Raw genomic sequence first — 24680 nt, forward strand, 5'->3', positions numbered from 1 at the left:
ACCTCCCTGACTGTATACTCTCCCTCGTCTCAACATACGTCACATAAATCACAAAATCGGTTTACATCCCATCATTTGAACGTTCAAATGTAATTGTACTGATGTAAGCCCAGACTCTCTGACATTAGTAGTGGAGGCAGAGGACAGCGCCAGAGAGACTTTCCTTTCTCTATCGCTCTCTGTCTCTCTCTGTCTTTCTCTCTCTCTCACATATATATCCAGAGAGCTAGGATGCATTTCACTTTAATGAGCAGCTTTGAGACGCTGTGTTGCCTGTTGTTTCCTCATTGTCAGACCAAGACAGTAATGTTAGACCTCTTCTCTGTCTAGATATTTGATCAATGTATGTAATGACTTGTGATGTCTTAGTTTTTTATATTGAGTCCTCGCTCTGTGATTCCAGGCCTCCAGCCCAAATAGCATATTTTCCCCTATATAGTGCACTATTTTGACCAGGACCCATAGGGTAGTTTACTACATAGGGAATAGGGTGCCATTTGGGACGCAGGCCAGTTGTTTTAATGGGAAGTAGTAAAGTACTACAGCAGAGTAAACCGTTGATTGATGGTTCCTTTAGAGTCAGACCTCTGCCTGTGGTGATTGAACTGTGGGATCCTCAGAGATGTGGCTGGTTAGGATGTGGCTGGTTAGGATGTGGCTGGTTAGGATGTGGCTGGTTAGGGTGAGGCTGGTTAGGGTGTGACTGGTTAGGATGTGGCTGGTTAGGATGTGGCTGGTTAGGATGTGGCTGGTTAGGGTGAGGCTGGTTAGGGTGAAGCTGGTTAGGTCTCTGACACACTTGTGGAAAACTACAGGACGCTCTCTTCCTCTAAGGGCTGGAGTGGAAACCTGCGATAAAAAGATACTGTCATAAGAAATGTTTTGCTGGCCTGGCCAGGGAAACCAGGAAGCCAGCTGACCCCAGACCCAGCCCTCTCTCTGGGTCATCGGGATGATGGGGCCTGCGGGTTCAGGGCCTGGAACTGAATGCTAGTGTATTTACTCTTGAGGTGCTGACCTGTTGCACCCTCTACAACCACTGTGATTGTTCTTCCAGCTGAGTCAAATAATAATCTGGCCTTAATGGCCAAGTACTCTTATAATCTCAACAAAGCACAGCCAGAAGAAGACTGGCCACCCCTTAGAGCCTGGTTCCCCTCTAGGTTTCTTCCTAGGTTCCTGCCTTTCTGGGGAGTTTTTCCTAGCCACTGTGCTTCTACATCTGCATTGCTTGCTGTTTGGGGTTTTAGGCTGGGTTTCTGTATAAGCAAAAGGGCTTTATAAAATACATTTGAGTCATAGATGGATTGGAGAGACTTTGGCCAAAAGGAAGAAATGTATTTGACATTTTCTTTGTAGTGTTTTGTGGATGTTTTTTACTCTCTTCATCGTTCCAATCGTCCACTTCTGCATTACCCCAGTCTGTCTCTCTTCACACAAGGCTCTTCTCAGACCACTAGTGGCTGCTGGGTAGGGTTCAGCAGGGGGTCAGACCAGTCTGTCTTGTTGATTTCCAGCGGTGAAGGATCCTCAGACCTGTCTGTGTGTGGGTCTGTCTGTCGAGTCCTCCTTGAGATAGCCCCATAATGTCTCCCATTCACAGTCCCAAAGAGGGCTGTGTGCTCACAGATACATAGAAATAGACAGACAACACTGTAGCATTGGCCAGACTAGTCAGGTGCCTTTCTGTGCTAGTCTCTTCATTACTTACTTCCTCTGTCTGCTTTATGATTCTTCCACGTCCTCTCTCATTCTAGAATGGCAGCTAGCTAGCTAAACCCATTTACTGTCTGTCTACGTGCCATGGCTGCAGCTAACCACAGTCTACAATGCACCCTGGTTGTAAATCAGGACTTTAGTACACTACTCACACTGATGTCTTTATGTAGGACAGCGAGCCTGTTCTGTCTGACAGCCAAGCGGAAGAATGAATGGTATTTGTACGGCAGAGGACAGCCTATAGTCCTCTGGACAATCAGAAGGGATGTGTAGGTGGTACCACAGGGGACTGGGCTGTTAACAGTGTTGTGGTTATTATTAAGGGTCTGATTTGGCCTCGGATCAGACGGTTTGTATTGGCATGTTGTGCTCTCCTGCCTCCCTTGCGCCTCCTGCTCTTCCTGGCTATGCATGCACGCACACACACACTCCTGCGCCAGGGAAATCTAGCGAAGGAGCATGAAGGAAAGGCTTTCAGGAAGGAGGAAGGGGCCAGTTGGAACGCTCCTCATCAGACGAGATGGGACCGCTACTCAGAGCTCTGTGGGAGGGAGGGAGGGAGGGAGGGAGGGAGGGAGGGGAGAAACATAGATAGTGAGTGAAAGAGACAAGGAATGGCTGTTTTCTTCTCCCATAATGCTTTTTTCATCCAAGAGGTCCATGATCATGAAATTGTCATATTTGCCTGGTGTGGTGCTTTATTTTCAGATGTTTCCTCTTCTTTTTTAGAACTGTTGAATTCTTCCTAGGCCCATGCACTTTATGTACATGAAAGATCCTATTTCAGAATGACATAAAAAAAGAAACAGCAAACCGTGACAGGCAAAATCAAGCAAAGGGGAATGATGTAAATGTAGTGCTTAGAACATTGTTGTGATCATAAAGATATAGTGATGATCTCATTCATCTCTCAGCCTGACACGGGGCACGACACGGGGCACGACACGGGGCAAGAGAGACGAGAAGAGAGGGATGAAACCAATTACAGGAAAATCTATTAAAGAGATGAGATACAACCATGAGTCAATCAAACAGCAGAACGAGAGGAAACGGCTGTGCACAGACTCAGTGAGCATAGCCTTGCTTTTGAGAGAGGCTGCCGTAGGCAGACCTGGCTCTCAAGAGAAGACGGCTATGTGCACACTGCCCACAAAATGTGATGGAAACTGAGCTGCACCTCCTAACCTCCTGCCAAATGTATGACCATATAAGAGAGACATTTCCCTCATATTACAGAAAGAATTGGTAAACAAATCCAATTTTGATCAACTCACATATCTATTAGGTGAAATACCACAGTGTGCCATCACAGCAGCAATATTGGTGACCTGTTGCCACAAGGGCTACCTGTGAAGAACAAACACCATTGTAAATACAACCCAACAGTGGTAGGTCTGATTACCACAAGACAGCGTGAAGAGGGAGGTGAGGGCCCTGGCAGGGTGGGGCCAGGAAAATAACCTCTCTCTCAAAGTCAACAAAGCGAAGGAGCTGATCGTGGACAGCAGAGAGAGCACGCCCCCATCCACATCGATGAGGGTGGAGATCTCTCCAGAGGGTGGCGCACAGTGCCTGCCCTCCAGTACATCTACAGCAGCTGGTGTTACAGGAAGGCCTAGAGGATAACCAAGAACCTGTGCCACCTGAGCCACGGCCTGCTACCATCTACAAGGCGGAGACAGCACAGGTGCATCAAAGCTGGGACTAAATGACTGAAAAACAGCTTCCATCTCCAGGCCATCAGACTGTGAAATAGTCACTACTGGCCACTATTAGCCTCTACTACTACATCAGACTGTGAAATAGCCACTACTGGCCACTATTAGCCACTACTACTACATCAGACTGTGAAATAGTCACTACTAGCCTCTACTACTACATCAGACTGTGAAATAGCCACTACTGGCCACTATTAGCCACTACTACTACATCAGACTGTGAAATAGCCACTATTAGCCACTACTACTACATCAGACTGTGAAATAGCCACTACTAACCACTACTACTACATCAGACTGTGAAATAGCCACTATTAGCCACTACTACTACATCAGACTGTGAAATAGTCACTACTAGCCTCTACTACTACATCAGACTGTGAAATAGCCACTACTAACCACTACTACTACATCAGACTGTGAAATAGCCACTACTAACCACTACTACTACATCAGACTGTGAAATAGCCACTACTGGCCACTATTAGCCACTACTACTACATCAGACTGTGAAATAGCCACTACTAACCACTACTACTACATCAGACTGTGAAATAGCCACTACTAACCACTACTACTACATCAGACTGAAATAGCCACTACTAACCACTACTACTAGATCAGACTGTGAAATAGCCACTACTAACCACTACTACTACATCAGACTGTGAAATAGCCACTACTAGCCACTACTACTACATCAGACTGTGAAATAGCCACTACTAGCCACTACTACTACATCAGACTGTGAAATAGCCACTACTAGCCACTACTACTACATCAGACTGTGAAATAGCCACTACTGGCCACTACTACTACATCAGACTGTGAAATAGCCACTACTAGCCACTACTACTACATCAGACTGTGAAATAGCCACTACTAGCCACTACTACTACATCAGACTGTGAAATAGCCACTACTAGCCACTATCTACTACATCAGACTGTGAAATAGCCACTACTAGCCACTACTACTACATCAGACTGTGAAATAGCCACTACTAGCCACTACTACTACATCAGACTGTGAAATAGCCACTACTAGCCACTACTACTACATCAGACTGTGAAATAGCCACTACTAGCCACTATTAGCCACTACTACTACATCAGACTGTGAAATAGCCACTACTAGCCACTATTAGCCACTACTACTACATCAGACTGTGAAATAGTCACTACTAGCCACTACTACTACATCAGACTGTGAAATAGCCACTACTAACCACTACTACTACATCAGACTGTGAAATAGCCACTACTAACCACTACTACTACATCAGACTGTGAAATAGCCACTACTAACCACTACTACTACATCAGACTGTGAAATAGTCACTACTAGCCACTACTACTACATCAGACTGTGAAATAGTCACTACTAGCCACTACTACTACATCAGACTGTGAAATAGCCACTACTAGCCACTACTACTACATCAGACTGAAATAGCCACTACTGGCCACTACTACTACATCAGACTGTGAAATAGTCACAACTAGCCACTACTAACCACTACTACTACATCAGACTGTGAAATAGTCACTACTAGCCACTACTACTACATCAGACTGAAATAGTCACTACAAACCACTACTACTACATCAGACTGAAATAGCCACTACTAACCACTACTACTACATCAGACTGTGAAATAGTCACTACTGGCCACTATTAGCCACTACTACTACATCAGACTGTGAAATAGTCACTATTAGCCACTACTACTACATCAGACTGAAATAGTCACTACTAACCACTACTACTACATCAGACTGTGAAATAGTCACTACTAGCCACTACTACTACATCAGACTGTGAAATAGCCACTACTGGCCACTATTAGCCACTACTACTACATCAGACTGTGAAATAGTCACTATTAGCCACTACTACTACATCAGACTGAAATAGTCACTACTAACCACTATTAGCCACTTCTACTACATCAGACTGAAATAGTCACTACTAACCACTACTACTACATCAGACTGTGAAATAGCCACTACTAGCCACTACTACTACACCAGACTGTGAAATAGTCACTACTAGCCACTACTAACCACTACTACTACATCAGACTGTGAAATAGTCACTATTAGCCACTACTACTACATCAGACTGAAATAGCCACTACTGGCCACTACTACTACATCAGACTGTGAAATAGTCACTACTAGCCACTACTAGCCACTACTACTACATCAGACTGTGAAATAGTCACTACTAGCCACTACTACTACATCAGACTGAAATAGTCACTATTAGCCCCTACTACTACATCAGACTGAAATAGTCACTACTAACCACTACTACTACATCAGACTGTGAAATAGTCACTACTAGCCACTACTAGCCACTACTACTACATCAGACTGTGAAATAGTCACTATTAGCCACTACTACTACATCAGACTGAAATAGTCACTACTAACCACTACTACTACATCAGACTGTGAAATAGTCACTACTAGCCACTACTACTACATCAGACTGTGAAATAGTCACTATTAGCCACTACTACTACATCAGACTGAAATAGCCACTACTAGCCACTACTACTACATCAGACTGAAGTAGTCACTATTAGCCACTACTAGCCACTACTACTACATCAGACTGAAGTAGTCACTATTAGCCACTACTACTACATCAGACTGAAATAGCCACTACTAACCACTACTACTACATCAGACTGAAATAGTCACTACTAGCCACTACTACTACATCAGACTGTGAAATAGTCACTATTAGCCACTACTACTACATCAGACTGTGAAATAGTCACTATTAGCCACTACTACTACATCAGACTGAAATAGTCACTACTAACCACTATTAGCCACTACTACTACATCAGACTGAAATAGTCACTACTAACCACTACTACTACATCAGACTGAAATAGTCACTACTAACCACTACTACTACATCAGACTGTGAAATAGTCACTACTAACCACTACTACTACATCAGACTGTGAAATAGCCACTACTAGCCACTACTACTACATCAGACTGTGAAATAGTCACTATTAGCCACTACTACTACATCAGACTGAAATAGTCACTACTAACCACTACTACTACATCAGACTGTGAAATAGCCACTACTAGCCACTACTACTACATCAGACTGTGAAATAGCCACTACTAACCACTACTACTACATCAGACTGTGAAATAGCCACTACTAGCCACTACTACTACACCAGACTGTGAAATAGCCACTACTAGCCACGACTACTACATCAGACTGTGAAATAGTCACTACTAGCCACTACTACTACATCAGACTTTGAAATAGTCACTACTAGCCACTACTACTACATCAGACTGTGAAATAGTCACTATTAGCCACTACTACTACATCAGACTGTGAAATAGCCACTACTAGCCACTACTACTACATCAGACTGTGAAATAGCCACTACTGGCCACTACTACTACATCAGACTGTGAAATAGTCACTACTAACCACTACTACTACATCAGACTGTGAAATAGTCACTATTAGCCACTACTACTACATCAGACTGTGAAATAGTCACTACTAGCCACTACTACTACATCAGACTGTGAAATAGCCACTACTGGCCACTACTACTACATCAGACTGTGAAATAGTCACTACTAACCACTACTACTACATCAGACTGTGAAATAGTCACTACTAGCCACTACTACTACATCAGACTGTGAAATAGCCACTACTAGCCACTACTACTACATCAGACTGTGAAATAGTCACTACTAGCCACTACTACTACATCAAACTGTGAAATAGTCACTATTAGCCACTACTACTACATCAGACTGTGAAATAGTCACTACTAGCCACTACTACTACATCAGACTGTGAAATAGCCACTACTAGCCACTACTACTACATCAGACTGTGAAATAGCCACTACTAGCCACTACTACTACATCAGACTGTGAAATAGCCACTACTAGCCACTACTACTACATCAGACTGTGAAATAGCCACTACTGGCCACTACTACTACATCAGACTGTGAAATAGCCACTACTAGCCACTACTACTACATCAGACTGTGAAATAGCCACTACTAGCCACTACTACTACATCAGACTGTGAAATAGCCACTACTAGCCACTACTACTACATCAGACTGTGAAATAGCCACTACTAGCCACTACTACTACATCAGACTGTGAAATAGCCACTACTAGCCACTATTAGCCACTACTACTACATCAGACTGTGAAATAGCCACTACTAGTCACTATTAGCCACTACTACTACATCAGACTGTGAAATAGTCACTATTAGCCACTACTACTACATCAGACTGTGAAATAGTCACTACTAGCCTCTACTACTACATCAGACTGTGAAATAGCCACTACTAACCACTACTACTACATCAGACTGTGAAATAGCCACTACTAACCACTACTACTACATCAGACTGTGAAATAGCCACTACTAGCCACTACTACTACATCAGACTGTGAAATAGTCACTACTAGCCACTACTACTACATCAGACTGTGAAATAGCCACTACTAGCCACTACTACTACATCAGACTGAAATAGCCACTACTGGCCACTACTACTACATCAGACTGTGAAATAGTCACAACTAGCCACTACTAACCACTACTACTACATCAGACTGTGAAATAGTCACTACTAGCCACTACTACTACATCAGACTGAAATAGTCACTACAAACCACTACTACTACATCAGACTGAAATAGCCACTACTAACCACTACTACTACATCAGACTGTGAAATAGTCACTACTGGCCACTATTAGCCACTACTACTACATCAGACTGTGAAATAGTCACTACTAGCCACTACTACTACATCAGACTGTGAAATAGTCACTACTGGCCACTACTAGCCACTACTACTACATCAGACTGTGAAATAGTCACTATTAGCCACTACTACTACATCAGACTGAAATAGTCACTACTAACCACTATTAGCCACTTCTACTACATCAGACTGAAATAGTCACTACTAACCACTACTACTACATCAGACTGTGAAATAGCCACTACTAGCCACTACTACTACACCAGACTGTGAAATAGTCACTACTAGCCACTACTAACCACTACTACTACATCAGACTGTGAAATAGTCACTATTAGCCACTACTACTACATCAGACTGAAATAGCCACTACTGGCCACTACTACTACATCAGACTGTGAAATAGTCACTACTAGCCACTACTACTACATCAGACTGAAATAGTCACTACTAACCACTACTACTACATCAGACTGTGAAATAGTCACTACTAGCCACTACTAGCCACTACTACTACATCAGACTGTGAAATAGTCACTATTAGCCACTACTACTACATCAGACTGAAATAGTCACTACTAACCACTACTACTACATCAGACTGTGAAATAGTCACTACTAGCCACTACTACTACATCAGACTGTGAAATAGTCACTATTAGCCACTACTACTACATCAGACTGAAATAGCCACTACTAACCACTACTACTACATCAGACTGTGAAATAGTCACTATTAGCCACTACTACTACATCAGACTGAAATAGCCACTACTAGCCACTACTAGCCACTACTACTACATCAGACTGAAGTAGTCACTATTAGCCACTACTAGCCACTACTACTACATCAGACTGAAGTAGTCACTATTAGCCACTACTACTACATCAGACTGAAATAGCCACTACTAACCACTACTACTACATCAGACTGAAATAGTCACTACTAGCCACTACTACTACATCAGACTGTGAAATAGTCACTATTAGCCACTACTACTACATCAGACTGTGAAATAGTCACTATTAGCCACTACTACTACATCAGACTGAAATAGTCACTACTAACCACTATTAGCCACTACTACTACATCAGACTGAAATAGTCACTACTAACCACTACTACTACATCAGACTGAAATAGTCACTACTAACCACTACTACTACATCAGACTGTGAAATAGTCACTACTAACCACTACTACTACATCAGACTGTGAAATAGCCACTACTAGCCACTACTACTACATCAGACTGTGAAATAGTCACTATTAGCCACTACTACTACATCAGACTGAAATAGTCACTACTAACCACTACTACTACATCAGACTGTGAAATAGTCACTATTAACCACTACTACTACATCAGACTGTGAAATAGTCACTACTAACCACTACTACTACATCAGACTGTGAAATAGTCACTACTAGCCACAACTACTACACCAGACTGTGAAATAGTCACTACTAGCCACGACTACTACATCAGACTGTGAAATAGTCACTACTAGCCACTACTACTACATCAGACTTTGAAATAGTCACTACTAGCCACTACTACTACATCAGACTGTGAAATAGTCACTATTAGCCACTACTACTACATCAGACTGTGAAATAGTCACTACTAGCCACTACTACTACATCAGACTGTGAAATAGCCACTACTGGCCACTACTACTACATCAGACTGTGAAATAGTCACTACTAACCACTACTACTACATCAGACTGTGAAATAGTCACTATTAGCCACTACTACTACATCAGACTGTGAAATAGTCACTACTAGCCACTACTACTACATCAGACTGTGAAATAGCCACTACTGGCCACTACTACTACATCAGACTGTGAAATAGTCACTACTAACCACTACTACTACATCAGACTGTGAAATAGTCACTACTAGCCACTACTACTACATCAGACTGTGAAATAGCCACTACTGGCCACTACTACTACATCAGACTGTGAAATAGTCACTACTAGCCACTACTACTACATCAAACTGTGAAATAGTCACTATTAGCCACTACTACTACATCAGACTGTGAAATAGTCACTACTAGCCACTACTACTACATCAGACTGTGAAATAGCCACTACTAACCACTACTACTACATCAGACTGTGAAATAGCCACTACTAGCCACTACTACTACATCAGACTGTGAAATAGTCACTACTAACCACTACTACTACATCAGACTGTGAAATAGCCACTACTGGCCACTACTACTACATCAGACTGTGAAATAGTCACTATTAGCCACTACTACTACATCAGACTGTGAAATAGCCACTACTAGCCACTACTACTACATCAGACTGTGAAATAGCCACTACTAGCCACTACTACTACATCAGACTGTGAAATAGCCACTACTAGCCACTACTACTACATCAGACTGTGAAATAGCCACTACTAGCCACTATTAGCCACTACTACTACATCAAACTGTGAAATAGCCACTACTAGTCACTACTAGCCACTACTACTACATCAGACTGTGAAATAGCCACTATTAGCCACTACTACTACATCAGACTGTGAAATAGTCACTACTAGCCTCTACTACTACATCAGACTGTGAAATAGCCACTACTAACCACTACTACTACATCAGACTGTGAAATAGCCACTACTAACCACTACTACTACATCAGACTGTGAAATAGCCACTACTAACCACTACTACTACATCAGACTGTGAAATAGTCACTACTGGCCACTACTACTACATCAGACTGTGAAATAGCCACTACTAGCCACTACTACTACATCAGACTGTGAAATAGCCACTACTGGCCACTACTAGCCGGGCCGCTCAGTACCCTGTTACGTTACAGCCTTATTCTAAAATGGATTAAATAAAACAAATCCTCAGCAATCTACACACTATTCCCCATAATGACAAAGCAAAAACATGTTTTAGGAATTTTTGCAAATTTATAAAAAAAAAAGCAGATACCTTAACATAAGTATTCAGACCCTTTGCTATGAGACTCGAAATTGAGCTCAGAAGAATCCTGTTTCCATTGATCATCCTTGAGATGTTTCTACAACCTGATTGGAGCACCTGTGGTAAATTCAATTGATTGGACATAATTTGGAAAGGCACACACCTGCCTATATAAGGTCCCGCAGTTGACAGTGCATGTCAGAGCAAAGGTTGAAGGAATTGTCCGTAGAGCTCCGAGACAGGATTGTGTTGAGGTACAGATCTGGGGAAGGGTACCAAAACATGTCTACAGCATTGAAGGTCCCCAAGAACACGGTGGCCTCCATCATTCTTAAATGGAAGAAGTTTGTAACCACCAAGACTCTTCATAGAGCTGGCCGCCCGGCCAAACTGAGCAATCGAGGGAGAAGTGCCTTGGGGAGGGAGGTGACCAATAACACGATGGTCACTCTGACAGAGCTCCAGAGTTCAGGATCGAGGCAAAGATGAACAGAGCAAAGTACAGAGAGATCCTTGATGAAAACCTGCTCTAGAGCGCTCAGGACCTCAGACTGGGACGTAGGTTCACCTTCCAACAGGACAACAACCCTAAGCACACAGCCAAGACAACACAGGAGTGGCTTCGGGACAAGTCTCTGAATGTCCTTTAGTGGCCCAGCCAGAACCCAGACTTGTACCTGATCAATCATCTCTGGAGAGACCTGACAGAGCTTGAAAGGATACAGGTGTGCAAAGCTTGTAGCGTCATACCCAAGAAGACTCGAGGCTGTAATCGCTGCCAAAGGTGCTTCAACAAAGTACTGAATACTTATGTAAAAGTGATATTTCCATGTATTTTTTTTTTATACATTTCTAAAACCTGTTTTTGCGTCATCATTATGGGGTATTGTGTGTAGATTGATTTGTAAATAACACTATTTAATCATTATTAATTTTAGAATAATGCTGTAATGTAACGAGTTTGGCCTCAGAACAGCAGAACTGCCTCAATTTGTCGGGTCATACACTTTACAAGGTGCCGAAAGCATTCCACAGGGATGCTGGCCCATGTTGACTCCAATGCTTCCCACAGTTGTGTCAAGTTGGCTGGATGTCCTTTGGGTGGTGGACCATTCTTGATACACACAGGAAACTGTTGAGCGTGAAAAACCCAGCAGCGTTGCAGTTCTTGACACAAACTGGTGCGCCTGCCACTTAATACCATATCCCGTTCAAAGGCACTTGAATATTTTGTCTTGCCCATTCACCCTCTGAATGGCACACATTCTCAATTGTCTCAAGGCTTAAAAATCCTTCTTTAACCTGACACCAGCTCTGTGACTGGTACAGATGAACTGCAATAGACAGACAGCATACAGGACAGGACATTCAACATGGATTTGAAGTGGATTTAACAAGATATCAACAGGGATTCACCTGGTCAGTCTGTCATGGGAAAATAAAGCACCACATCGGAAAATATGACGATTTCATGGACCTCTTGGATGAAAAATACGTTATGGAGAAGAAAACAGCCATTCCCTGTCTTAATGTTTTCAACACTCAGAGTATTGTATGTTAACATGCCAGTAAAGCCCATTGAATTGAGAGAGGCAGAGCGAGTGAGTGATTGTATGTTAACATGCCAGTAAAGCCCATTGAATTGAGAGAGGCAGAGCGAGTGAGTGATTGTATGTTAACATGCCAGTAAAGCCCATTGAATTGAGAGAGGCAGAGCGAGTGAGTGATTGTATGTTAACATGCCAGTAAAGCCCATTGAATTGAGAGAGGCAGAGCGAGTGAGTGATTGTATGTTAACATGCCAGTAAAGCCCATTGAATTGAGAGAGGCAGAGCGAGTGAGTGATTGTATGTTAACATGCCAGTAAAGCCCATTGAATTGAGAGAGGCAGAGCGAGTGAGTGATTGTATGTTAACATGCCAGTAAAGCCCATTGAATTGAGAGAGGCAGAGCGAGTGAGTGATTGTATGTTAACATGCCAGTAAAGCCCATTGAATTGAGAGAGGCAGAGCGAGTGAGTGATTCTATGTTAACATGCCAGTAAAGCCCATTGAATTGAGAGAGGCAGAGCGAGTGAGTGATTGTATGTTAACATGCCAGTAAAGCCCATTGAATTGAGAGAGGCAGAGCGAGTGAGTGATTGTATGTTAACATGCCAGTAAAGCCCATTGAATTGAGAGAGGCAGAGCGAGTGAGTGATTGTATGTTAACATGCCAGTAAAGCCCATTGAATTGAGAGAGGCAGAGCGAGTGAGTGATTGTATGTTAACATGCCAGTAAAGCCCATTGAATTGAGAGAGGCAGAGCGAGTGAGTGATTGTATGTTAACATGCCAGTAAAGCCCATTGAATTGAGAGAGGCAGAGCGAGTGAGTGATTGTATGTTAACATGCCAGTAAAGCCCATTGAATTGAGAGAGGCAGAGCGAGTGAGTGATTGTATGTTAACATGCCAGTAAAGCCCATTGAATTGAGAGAGGCAGAGCGAGTGAGTGACCGGCTGTCTGAATGGAAAACAAGAAGAGCCCATGGTCAAACAAAACAAGAGGAAGAGAGGCCCTTTATGGACATGGAGGGAGAGAGACTCTGAGTCTGAATGGATCGGCGGTCAGCGGTTTCCCATAGATAAGTGTTCTTTGTTGGTGGCAGACGCCTATCAGCGGGCCATCAGAAGCCGGCCCGTCTCTGTCTCTGACTACGGTGTGTGTGTGTGTGTGTGTGTGTGTGTGTGTTTTTCTCTTTGTGTGTATGTGCGACTACTGTCTGACCGTTATCAGAGGTCAGAGTTATGCCTTGTCCTCTCTGTAATCCCCCAGAGCCTCAGTGTCTGCTGCTGCCTCGTCTCCTCCCTCTTACACACACACACACACACACACACACACACACACACACACACACACACACACACACACACACACACACACACACACACACACACACACACTGATGGATAGACGCCATATAGGATGTTGGCTGACTGGTTGTAGTCATGACAGTCACGTCCACAGCTGGGACAGACCGTTGTCTCTCCCCTTACTGAGATGACTGGAGAACAGACTGGAAACTGCCTGGTGTGTCCACATTGGAACAAATTGTGTAATGTGACAGACAGAGCTAACATGCCCTGCAGGGCTGGATGGACGGACAGGCAGACAGGCAGACAGGCAGACAGGCAGACAGGCAGACAGACAGACAGACAGACAGACAGACAGACAGACAGACAGACAGACAGACAGACAGACAGACAGACAGACGGGTTGGTTAAGGCTCCCTTTTTTCCAGTTTGAAGCATTCTTTCCTCAGAATTTCCCATCACTCATTTACCCCCAGCATGATCGTATGATCCTGTTTCACATGCCGCCACAGGACTGTGTGTGTGTGTGGGCGCGTGCACGTACATGCATGCTTAAAGATGTCTTACTCATAGCCCTGTGTCTGTATGATCTTCAGTTGGGCATTCCCAGGAAATCTCTGTCAGCCAGTCCCTTAGCCTGCCTCAGTCAGTCACACGATGTCTGTAGGCAGGGCTGTAGCCAACCTATGAATCTCTATTCATCAAACCAGTTTTATATCAGCCCTCTTATTTGTCTCCATGGAAAGAAAGAAGAGATTGTTGAAGCCTTCCAACCAACTGCATTGTAATTTCCCCTTTTACTGTATTACTGTAGGCTACCTAATGTTCCAATGCTCTGTGAGAAATGACAATCTAAGATGATTCCATCCAGACATCGTCTGACTGGGAGTTGGCTTAGAGGACGTTCCAAATGGTACCCTGTTTCTAATGGGGTGGCAGGTAGCCTAGTGGTTTGAGCGTTGGGCCAGTAACCGAAAGGTTGCTAGATCGAATCCCCAAGCTGACAAGGTAAAAATCTGTCGTTCTGCCCCTGAACAAGGCAGTTAACCCATTGTTACTGGCCCACTGGTCGTCATTGTATATAAGAATTTGCTCTTAACTGACTTGCCTAGATAAATATTTTTTTTTTCAATGGACCTGGTCCAAAGTAGTGCACTAATTAGGGTTCCATTTAGGATTCACCCTTTCTTGCCACAAAAACTATATAAGCTCTTACTAACAGCAGTGAAAACGGTTGGGCTGAATTCATGTACAGTAATACAGTGGCTTTCATCCCGTTGCTCCGGTTCTTTTGTATTTATTGAGTCGTGGTCGTCCATGCTGGCAGACTTGCAGTAGTAGTGTTTGTTGTAGTTCATCTGTACCGGTCTGTGCCTGTATTCTGACTTCACATATTAAACAACCAGATGTTGTAGCGAATGGTTCATTGGTTTAGAAAATACACATACATTTATTGAATATGTTGTGTATAGTGCTGCCAATGTAGCCTCTAAAGAGAGAAAGATGCACGTTAGAGTTTGGTTGGGATGCCGGAGATTTAACTGGGTTTGGCGCGCTGTATTGTATTTTGTGTATTTGTTTGCCTTACAAAGTGCACAGTGTAAAGCTATTGAGAACTATTTCTACAGGAATACCTGTTTTAATCCTTGTTTACTGAAGAGTTGCTTACTCATTTATTTTATTTCTGCTGCGTCAGGAGGGTTGGTAAACCAGGTCCGTGATCTGAAGCACTGGCCAAATCCCAGGGGTAGATAAATACTTTCCCAGAGTCAGATGAACTCGTGGATACCATTTGTATGTCTCTGCGTGCAGTTTGAAGCATGCTAGCTGTTACCATAGACATCCAGTCATTGTGCTAAAGCTAGTTAGCATTGGCTCGCGAAACTACCTCCTAACTTCCTTCATACTGGATGTCACTTAGCATGATTTCCTCAGAGAAAAGGTCTGAAAAGGGAAAGTGAAAGGAAGAGGAAACATTTCATCCTGGTTATTAGTGAAGTTGAGTCGTGCCTGGTCTGCCAGTTCACGGTTGTCCTGAGGAAGTGGAGCAGAGCTTAGTCATGCTGAGGCCCGTCTCCCCGTCAGCGTTTCTGCATTCCAAATGGTACCCTATTCTCTACATAGAGCACTACTTAGGGATTAGGGTGTCATTAGGGATATACAGACCTGTCTGTGTGTTCGCTTGTCACTGTGCCAGTTTCGCCCCACAGTGTGTGTGTGTGTGTGTGTGTGTGTGTGTGTGTGTGTCGGTCCGCGCCAGACTGGCCCCACGGCACCATAGTGCCACCTGTCTAACTTCCTGTCCAGAACAAAGCAGCTGACAATGTCGAGGCAAAGGAAGTGGCGCTCTGTCTGTGTGTGTGTACGTGTACCACCAACTGAGTTTGGTCTGTCCGGAGTACCCTTGAAGTACCCCCTCATGTGCATTTTACCAGTAGACCTATGGTCTCATGAGTCTTCTCAAGTACCCCCTGTGGATAGACCAAGTACCCTCAGGGGTCCTAGTACCCCTGGGTGGGGACCACTGTGTTAGACTATATGGACCACTGTGTTAGACTATATGTCTGCAATTTAACAATCTAGTAATGTGTGGCTTGACATTTTGTTTCACATCTGAAGCTAGATTTAATCTGGTTTTAGAAGTAGGCTAGGAATAAAATAGGTTGACATAATCCAGAGTAAATTACGACCAGAAACGATGAGTGTAAATGAAGTACTGTTGCCAAGACCCGGACTATACAGTATGTATAGAGAATATAGTCATTATGCTCTCTGTTGAATAGTCTGTCTCCCATGGACACATATAGAAATGAATTCTGTGAGACTCTGGCTGTGAATAGTTGGAATAGCAGCCAGAGCCCCTGGTGTCGTCGTTGAGAGGAGACCAAACCAACCTATTAATACTATACTGCCTATGGCTCCACAGTGCATATATACAGGACATGAGGTCCTATGGCTCCACAGTGCATATATACAGGACATGAGGTCCTATGGCTCCACAGTGCATATATACAGGACATGAGGTCCTATGGCTCCACAGTGCATATATACAGGACATGAGGTCCTATGGCTCCACAGTGCATATATACAGGACATGAGGTCCTATGGCTCCACAGTGCATATATACAGGACATGAGGTCCTATGGCTCCACAGTGCATATATACAGGACATGAGGTCCTATGGCTCCACAGTGCATATATACAGGACATGAGGTCCTATGGCTCCACAGTGCATATATACAGGACATGAGGTCCTATGGCTCCACAGTGCATATATACAGGACATGAGGTCCTATGGCTCCACAGTGCATATATACAGGACATGAGGTCCTATGGCTCCACAGTGCATATATACAGGACATGAGGTCCTATGGCTCCACAGTGCATATATACAGGACATGAGGTCCTATGGCTCCACAGTGCATATATACAGGACATGAGGTCCTATGGCTCCACAGTGCATATATACAGGACATGAGGTCCTATGGCTCCACAGTGCATATATACAGGACATGAGGTCCTATGGCTCCACAGTGCATATATACAGGACATGAGGTCCTATGGCTCCACAGTGCATATATACAGGACATGAGGTCCTATGGCTCCACAGTGCATATATACAGGACATGAGGTCCTATGGCTCCACAGTGCCTATATACAGGACATGAGGTCTGGGGGCCCGTAAGTGTGTGTGTGTCGGACTGTGTGCACACATCTGTGTACATCTTGTGTGTGTCTGAGTGTACTCTATCTACGTGTGTGTGTGTGTGTGTGTGTGTGTGTGTGTGTGTGTGTGTGTGTGTGTGTGTGTGTGTGTGTCATTATCAGAAGGCTGTTTATTTACCATGGGTCGGCACGGCGTGGTATGTTATGCATATTTCTCCTATCGTTGGTTTATCATCACGGCTACAAGCCTCACAGCGTCTGTCTATAAGCTGCCTTCGGGAAAGTATTCAGACCCATTGGCTTTTTCCACATTTTGTTAGGTTACAGCCTTAATCTAAAATTGATTAAATCGTTTTTTCCCCACTCATCAATACCCCATAATGACAAACAAAAACAGTTTTTTTTTAAATTTCTGCTAAGTTGTTAAAAATAAAAACTGAAATATCACATGTACATAAGTATTCAGACCCTTTATTCAGTACTTTGTTGAAGCACCTTTGGCAGCGATTACAGCCTCGAGTCTTATTGGGTATGACGCTACAAGCTTGGCACACCTGTATTTGGGGAGTTTCTCCAATTCTTCTCTGTAGATCCTCTCAAGCTCTGTCAGGTTGGATGGGAAGCGTTGCTGCATAGATATTTTCAGGTCTCTCCAGAGATGTTTGATCGAGTTCAAGTCCGGGCTCTGGCTGGATCACCCATGGACATTGAGACTTGTCCCGAAGCCACTCCTGTGTTGTCTTGGCTGTGTGATTAAGTTCGTTGTCCTGTTGGAAGGTGAACCTTCACCCCAGTCTGAGGTCCTGAGCGATCTGGAGAATGTTTTCATTGCTCCGTTCATCTTTGCCTCAATCCTGACTAGTCTTCCAATCCCTGCTGCTGAAACACATCCCCACAGCATGATGCTGCCACCACCATGCTTCACCGTAGGGATGGTGCCAGGTTTCTTCAAGACGTGACGCTTGGCATTCAGGCCAAAGAGTTAAATCTTGGTTTCATCAGACCAGAGAATCTTGTTTCTCATGTTCTGAGTGTCTTTAGGTGCCCTTTGGCAAACTCCAAGCGGGCTGTCGTGCCTTTTACTGAGGAGTGGCTTCTGTGTGGTCACTACCATAAAGGCCTGATTGGTGGAGTGCTGCACAGATGGTTGTCCTTTTGGAAGGTTTTCCCATCTCCACAGAGGACCTCTAGAGCTCTGTCAGAGTGACCATTGGGTTCTTGGTCACCTCTCTTACCAAGGCACTTCTCCCCTGATTGCTCAGTTTAGCCCGGCGGCCAGCTCTTGGAAGAGTCTTGGTGGTTCCAAACTTCTTCCATTTAACAATGATGGAGGCCATTGTGTTCTTGGGGACCTTCAATGCTGCAGACATGTTTTGGTACCCTTCCCCAGATCTGTGCCTTGACACAATCCTGTCTTGGACAATTCCTTTGACCTCATTCCTTCAACCTTTGCTCTGACATGCACTGTCAATTGTGGGAGCTTATATAGACAGGTGTGTGCCTTGACCAATCATGTCCAATCAATTGAATTTACCACAGGTGGACTCCAATCAAGTTGTAGAAACAAGGATGATCAATGGAAACAGGATGCACCTGAGCTCAATTTCGAGTCTCATAGCAAAGGGTCTGAATATTTATGTAAATAAAGTATTTGTTTTTTATGTTTAATACATTTGTAAAAATGTCAACTGGTTTCGCTTTGTCATTATGGGGTATAGTGTGTAGATTTCTTAGTACGTTTTTTTTATTTATTGCATTTTAGAATAAGGCTAACACGGAACAAAATGTGGAAATAGTTAAGGGGTCTGAATACTTTCCGAAGGCACTGTAGGAGCTCAAATAGGTAAACAAAACCATTGGTGTACGAAATGTGATACAACTTGTGTGGGAGGGAGCTGTGACAAGGAGCTGGGTTGGAAGATGGTAGGTAGGTAGGTAGGTAGGTAGGTAGGTAGGTAGGTAGGTAGGTAGGTAGGTAGGTAGGTAGGTAGGTAGGTAGGTAGGTAGGTAGGTAGGTTGACCTGGTAAACAAACTACTTCCAAGGTGTCAGAAATATTAATACAATCTTGTGTGGAAGGAAGCTGTGAGTTTGTAGGCTGATGTTACTGCTGTTTCTGCTTTACTGACACCATCACTTGTTGTTGAGGTCATCTCCTATCGTATCGTCCTCAGACTCATATCAGCAGTACAGATGTCTTCCTATCGTCCACCGTTAGCCCCAGACCCATATCAACAGTACAGATGTCTTCCTATCGTCCACCGTTAGCCTCAGACCCATATCAACAGTACAGATGTCTTCCTATCGTCCACCGTTAGCCCCAGACCCATATCAACAGTACAGATGTCTTCCTATCGTCCACCGTTTACCTCAGACCCATATCAACAGTACAGATGTCTTCCTATCGTCCACCGTTAGCCTCAGACCCATATCAACAGTACAGATGGTGTTTGAGCAGATAGTACTCCTGGATGACGTCCTGTCTATGATGTCATGCTAGTGTCTCGTCCATGTTGGTGTTAGCTTGTAGAGGATGATTCACAGACGTAGACACACTACATGACAATGTATGTGGACACTTGCTCGTTAAACATCTCATTACAAAATCATGGGCATTAATATGGAGTTGGTCCCCCTTTGCTGCAAAAACAGCCTCCACTCTTCTGGGAAGCCTTTCCAGAGTCCGATGGCGGCGAGCTTTACACCACTCCAACTAACGCTTGGCATTGCGCATGGTGATCTTAGGCTTGTCTGCGACTGTCGGCCATGGAAATCCATTTCATGAAGCTCCCGACAAACAGTTATTGTGCTAATGTTTCTTCCAGAGGCAGTTTGGAACTCGGTACTGTGTTGCAGTCCCATTCTGAGTGTTGCAGTCCCATTCTGTGAGTTTGTGTGGCCTACCACTTCGTGGCTGAGCCGTTGTTGCTCCTAGACGTTTCCACTTCACCATAACAGCACTTCCAGTTGACCAAGGCAGCTCTAGCAGGACAGAAATTTGACAAACTGACTTGTTGGAAAGGTGGCATCCTATGACGGTGCCATGTTGAAAGTCACTGAGTTCTACAGTAACACCATTCTACTGCCAATGTTTGTCTATGGAGATTGCATGTCAACAACCGGTGTGGCTGAAAAGGCCGAATCCACTAATTTGACGGGGTGTTTACATACTTTTGCATATATAGTGTAGATGGCATGCTGGGTGAAAGAGACTTGATACAGTACAAGGTTCACTGCACAAACTACTACTGTCTGTCATTATTACCCCTAATGATGACGTCACGTCCTGTCTGTAGACCACATGATGGCCATTATGGCGGTCGGTCTGGATGCATTCTCACAGACCGTTAGCCACGTTCTGCTGAACCCTTGTGCACACACACACACACACTCACACAGTCTTGTACAACTAACCTTGTGGGGACACACAATTCAGCCCCATTAAAAATCCTATTTTCCCTGACCCGTACCCTTACCCTAAAACTAGCTCTTAACCCCTAAAACTAACCCTAGCTCCTAACCCTAACCCTAATTCTAAACTTAAACCTAATTCTAACCTTAAACCTAAACCCCCTAGAAATAAATAGCAGTTGAACTTGTGGGGACCAACAAAATGTCCCCAGTTGGTTAAATTTGTGTTTGTTAAAAATTATTGTGGGGACTTCTGGTCACCACAAGTATAGTTAAACACGTACACACACACATGCATGAACACACGTGTACACACACACACACACACACACACACACACACACACACACACACACACACACACACACACACACACACACACACACTGTGGTAGACCACTGCAGACTCTATTATTCATCCTAACACAGACACGGTTCTTCCATAGAAAGCGTGATAGCTGAGGAGAAATTCTAAAATGGCATGGCCTTGTTGGAGTCAGTATCATTGCCTGGGAGCTGGAGGATTGAGAGAAGGGCAGTGTTGTGGGGATAAAGAGCGAGTCAGTGGAGTGAGTCAGGAAGCCATGCTGCCAGCCAGCCAGGACCTGGCTCTGCTCTGTACTGTGTCCAAAATGTCAGCCTATTCCCTATATAGTGCACTACTTTTGACCAGGGCCCGTAGGGTACAAAACATAGGGAATAGGGTGCTATTTGGGATGCTGCTCTGCTGGTCAGTGCTCTGACAGAAATGGGTCTGCTCCAGCCGGTCTGGTGCCAGTGATGAGCAGGGCTCAGTCACAAGGGCTGCTTATCTCCCCCGCTCCTCCCCTCCCTCTCTCCCCCGCTCTGTTGGGTTACTGCTGCCGGCCGCCACCGCTAGACGCCATGCAGGGAATTAGGACTGCCGGAGCAGCACTGTGGGCCAAATTCCACTCATCGCTCACCGGAGAGGTCTTTACGCACCACTGCGGTGCTCACCGTCTTTTCACCGTTCTGCAAAAAAATAGCTCAACACTCACAGGAAAACAAACTTCCGCTCTAAATTTGTCCTTTCGTTTTTTTGGTTTAAAAATATCATTTAATAAACACTGTGCTTTTGTGACTATGTTCCATTTGGCTTTGAAGTAGGTTTCATCGTAAGACACTTCAACATTGCAACAACAGGTCGTAGGCTACTGAACCAGGGCCTGTCTGATGATATGTGGCTGCTGTGTTAAAAAACAAATAGCTTTTTCTCTAGTGTATAGTGGTGAGCGATTAGAGCTTTTTGAGGTACATTCGATTGCATTATGTGGGTAGAATGCTTTCACAATTCTTATCGTTTATTAACCATTTATTCTAGGGCTGACCCCATTTAGTCGACTGTTCGATTGTTTGGTCGATAGGTTGTTGGTCGACTGAGATTTCTTTAGTTGAGCAATAGCAAAAGAATATATATAATCAAGGTGTACAAGACACCTGTCTGATTGGACTAATCCATTGTGGAGGCCGTGGGGATGGCAGAGTCCATCATTCTTAAGACATTTGCTACAGAAATTGTACATGGTTATATTCCATAAGATCAATGGTGCAACACTAATACGAAATAATATTTTATAACGGATGCGCTTTCTCCCGTGTTCAAGTGCGGTTGCTGTCCGCGGTTCTGAAACACATCAGTGCGCTGTTGAATTGCCGCCTTTTCCTAGAGACCATGTTGCTATGTGCATAATAGTAAAGTTAATCAGCATTTTGGTGTTGAGAACAATGCGGCGGAGGCAGCAGCGGAATGAGGAGATGAGAAAACAGCCCTTGCCTTAATTGTCTAAGAAAAGAGAGGAGAGCGGAAACCCCAACTTAATTAGGTCTATAATTAATAACCTAACTGTTAAACGTGCCTGGCTGTACAGAAATAAGATGGATCCTGTTTCTGTTGCCTGTTCGAGTGTTTGTTTTTATAGCCTACTGATTCCGTGAGCGCCAAGCTTCACTCAACCACAACATGTCGGATACATTTTTTGGCTGTTTTTAATCTTTACTATGCTGTAATAAATGCTCTAGACTTTTTTTTCTTCGTTACAACAGCCTCTGGTATTATTTATCATGTATTTAGTGTCGTTTACACTGTTCCAAATGATAAAAATAATAACTTTTTTGATCTCCTTATTGTTATTATTACATAACTTAAGCATATATATCAATACTTATGTAGGCTACTGTATCAATCAATTATTAATTTGTTCAGGTCATCACACAGCGTACGAGTCATTCATGATTTGAAATACAATCAAGCATTTTAGTTTTAAAATGAAATAAAGCCTCCCTTGAATGATTAATGTAAACAATAAATAAACCATTCCATTTTGGAAATTGCATTCACAAATGAATGTGACTGGTTTTAGTCTTTGCTGTAATGTGATTACTATTATTTGACTATGCTGGTCATTTATGAACATTTGAACATCTTGGCCATGTACTGTTATAAGCTCCACCCGGCATAGCCAGAAGAGGACTGGCCACCCCTCATAGCCTGGTTCCTCTCTAGGTTTCTCCCTAGGTTTTGGCCTTTCTAGGGAGTTTTTCCTAGCCACCGTGCTTCTACACCTGCATTGCTTGCTGTTTGGGGTTTTCGGCTGGGTTTCTGTACAGCACTTTGATATATCAGCTGATGTAAGAAGGGCTATATAAATACATTTGATTTGATAAAGGCTTGACAAAATGTTTTACAACAGACTCTCTGGTACTCTTATTTAGTGTTGTATACATTGTTGCTAACGGTCGAAAAAATTTTACACACAGCGCTTGCTCCTTCTTTTTCTTGATCTCCAGTATTTTCCATAACTAGTCAAATTTGTTCCACACATCTGACTTCCCCTTTACCTCCTGGGCAACCAGTAAACATTCCCCCGTTAATATTGTTCTGCAATATTAAGCTGATCCACCCCTAAGAAAATAAAAAATAAGACATTCCCCGGTTTCAAGTTTTTGTCACGTCCTCTGTGTCTATTTTGCTGTCACATGTTACTGTGTTCAGAGTTTATTGATGTGATTATGACATGCTATAGGTCATGTCCTATTGGTCATGTGCATGCGATGCATACATGTCACGTAAAGAGAGCAAGCGTTACGGGAATAGAGAATGTTTTTCCTAAACAAATGAGGGATTTCTGGTAACAGAACTTTTCAGTCAGAAATGGCTGTAATTATGTTACAGCTTCAGCAACACAGACAGCACGATAAACACTTGATGTTCTGTGGTGTTCGCTGCAGCTGGGAGGAGAGAAAGACAACGGGTGCTAGTCACACAGTCACGTTTTTGTGCAGCAAGTCTGAGCCCGGCCCATCACATTCAAATGAATTGCGGTCGGACTCCCTCTAGTCATTTGTACGTCATAATTATTTAATCAAACAGTGCCCTTAAAGCATCAGACAAGCTCAGTGCATATAGCTGATTAAAACATATAAGATGTGTCTATATATGGAAAAATAAGTTTGACAATTTGGACCAAGATTTTTTTTTGTCCTAATTTATTCACTTTACTTTAATAAAATGTTTTATTTGATGACTTT

At 43.5% G+C, this 24680-nt stretch overlaps 1 protein-coding gene across 2 annotated transcripts in view; it reads left to right on the forward strand.

Annotated features, from left to right (window-relative positions):
- dym (dymeclin) overlaps positions 1 to 24680 on the forward strand; it is a 211929-nt gene that overhangs the window by 50477 nt on the left and 136772 nt on the right. The gene's annotated exons all lie outside the window — the stretch shown is intronic.

This window comes from Salmo salar, chromosome ssa13 (genome assembly GCF_905237065.1).
Source record: "Salmo salar chromosome ssa13, Ssal_v3.1, whole genome shotgun sequence".
NCBI lineage: Eukaryota > Metazoa > Chordata > Actinopteri > Salmoniformes > Salmonidae > Salmo > Salmo salar.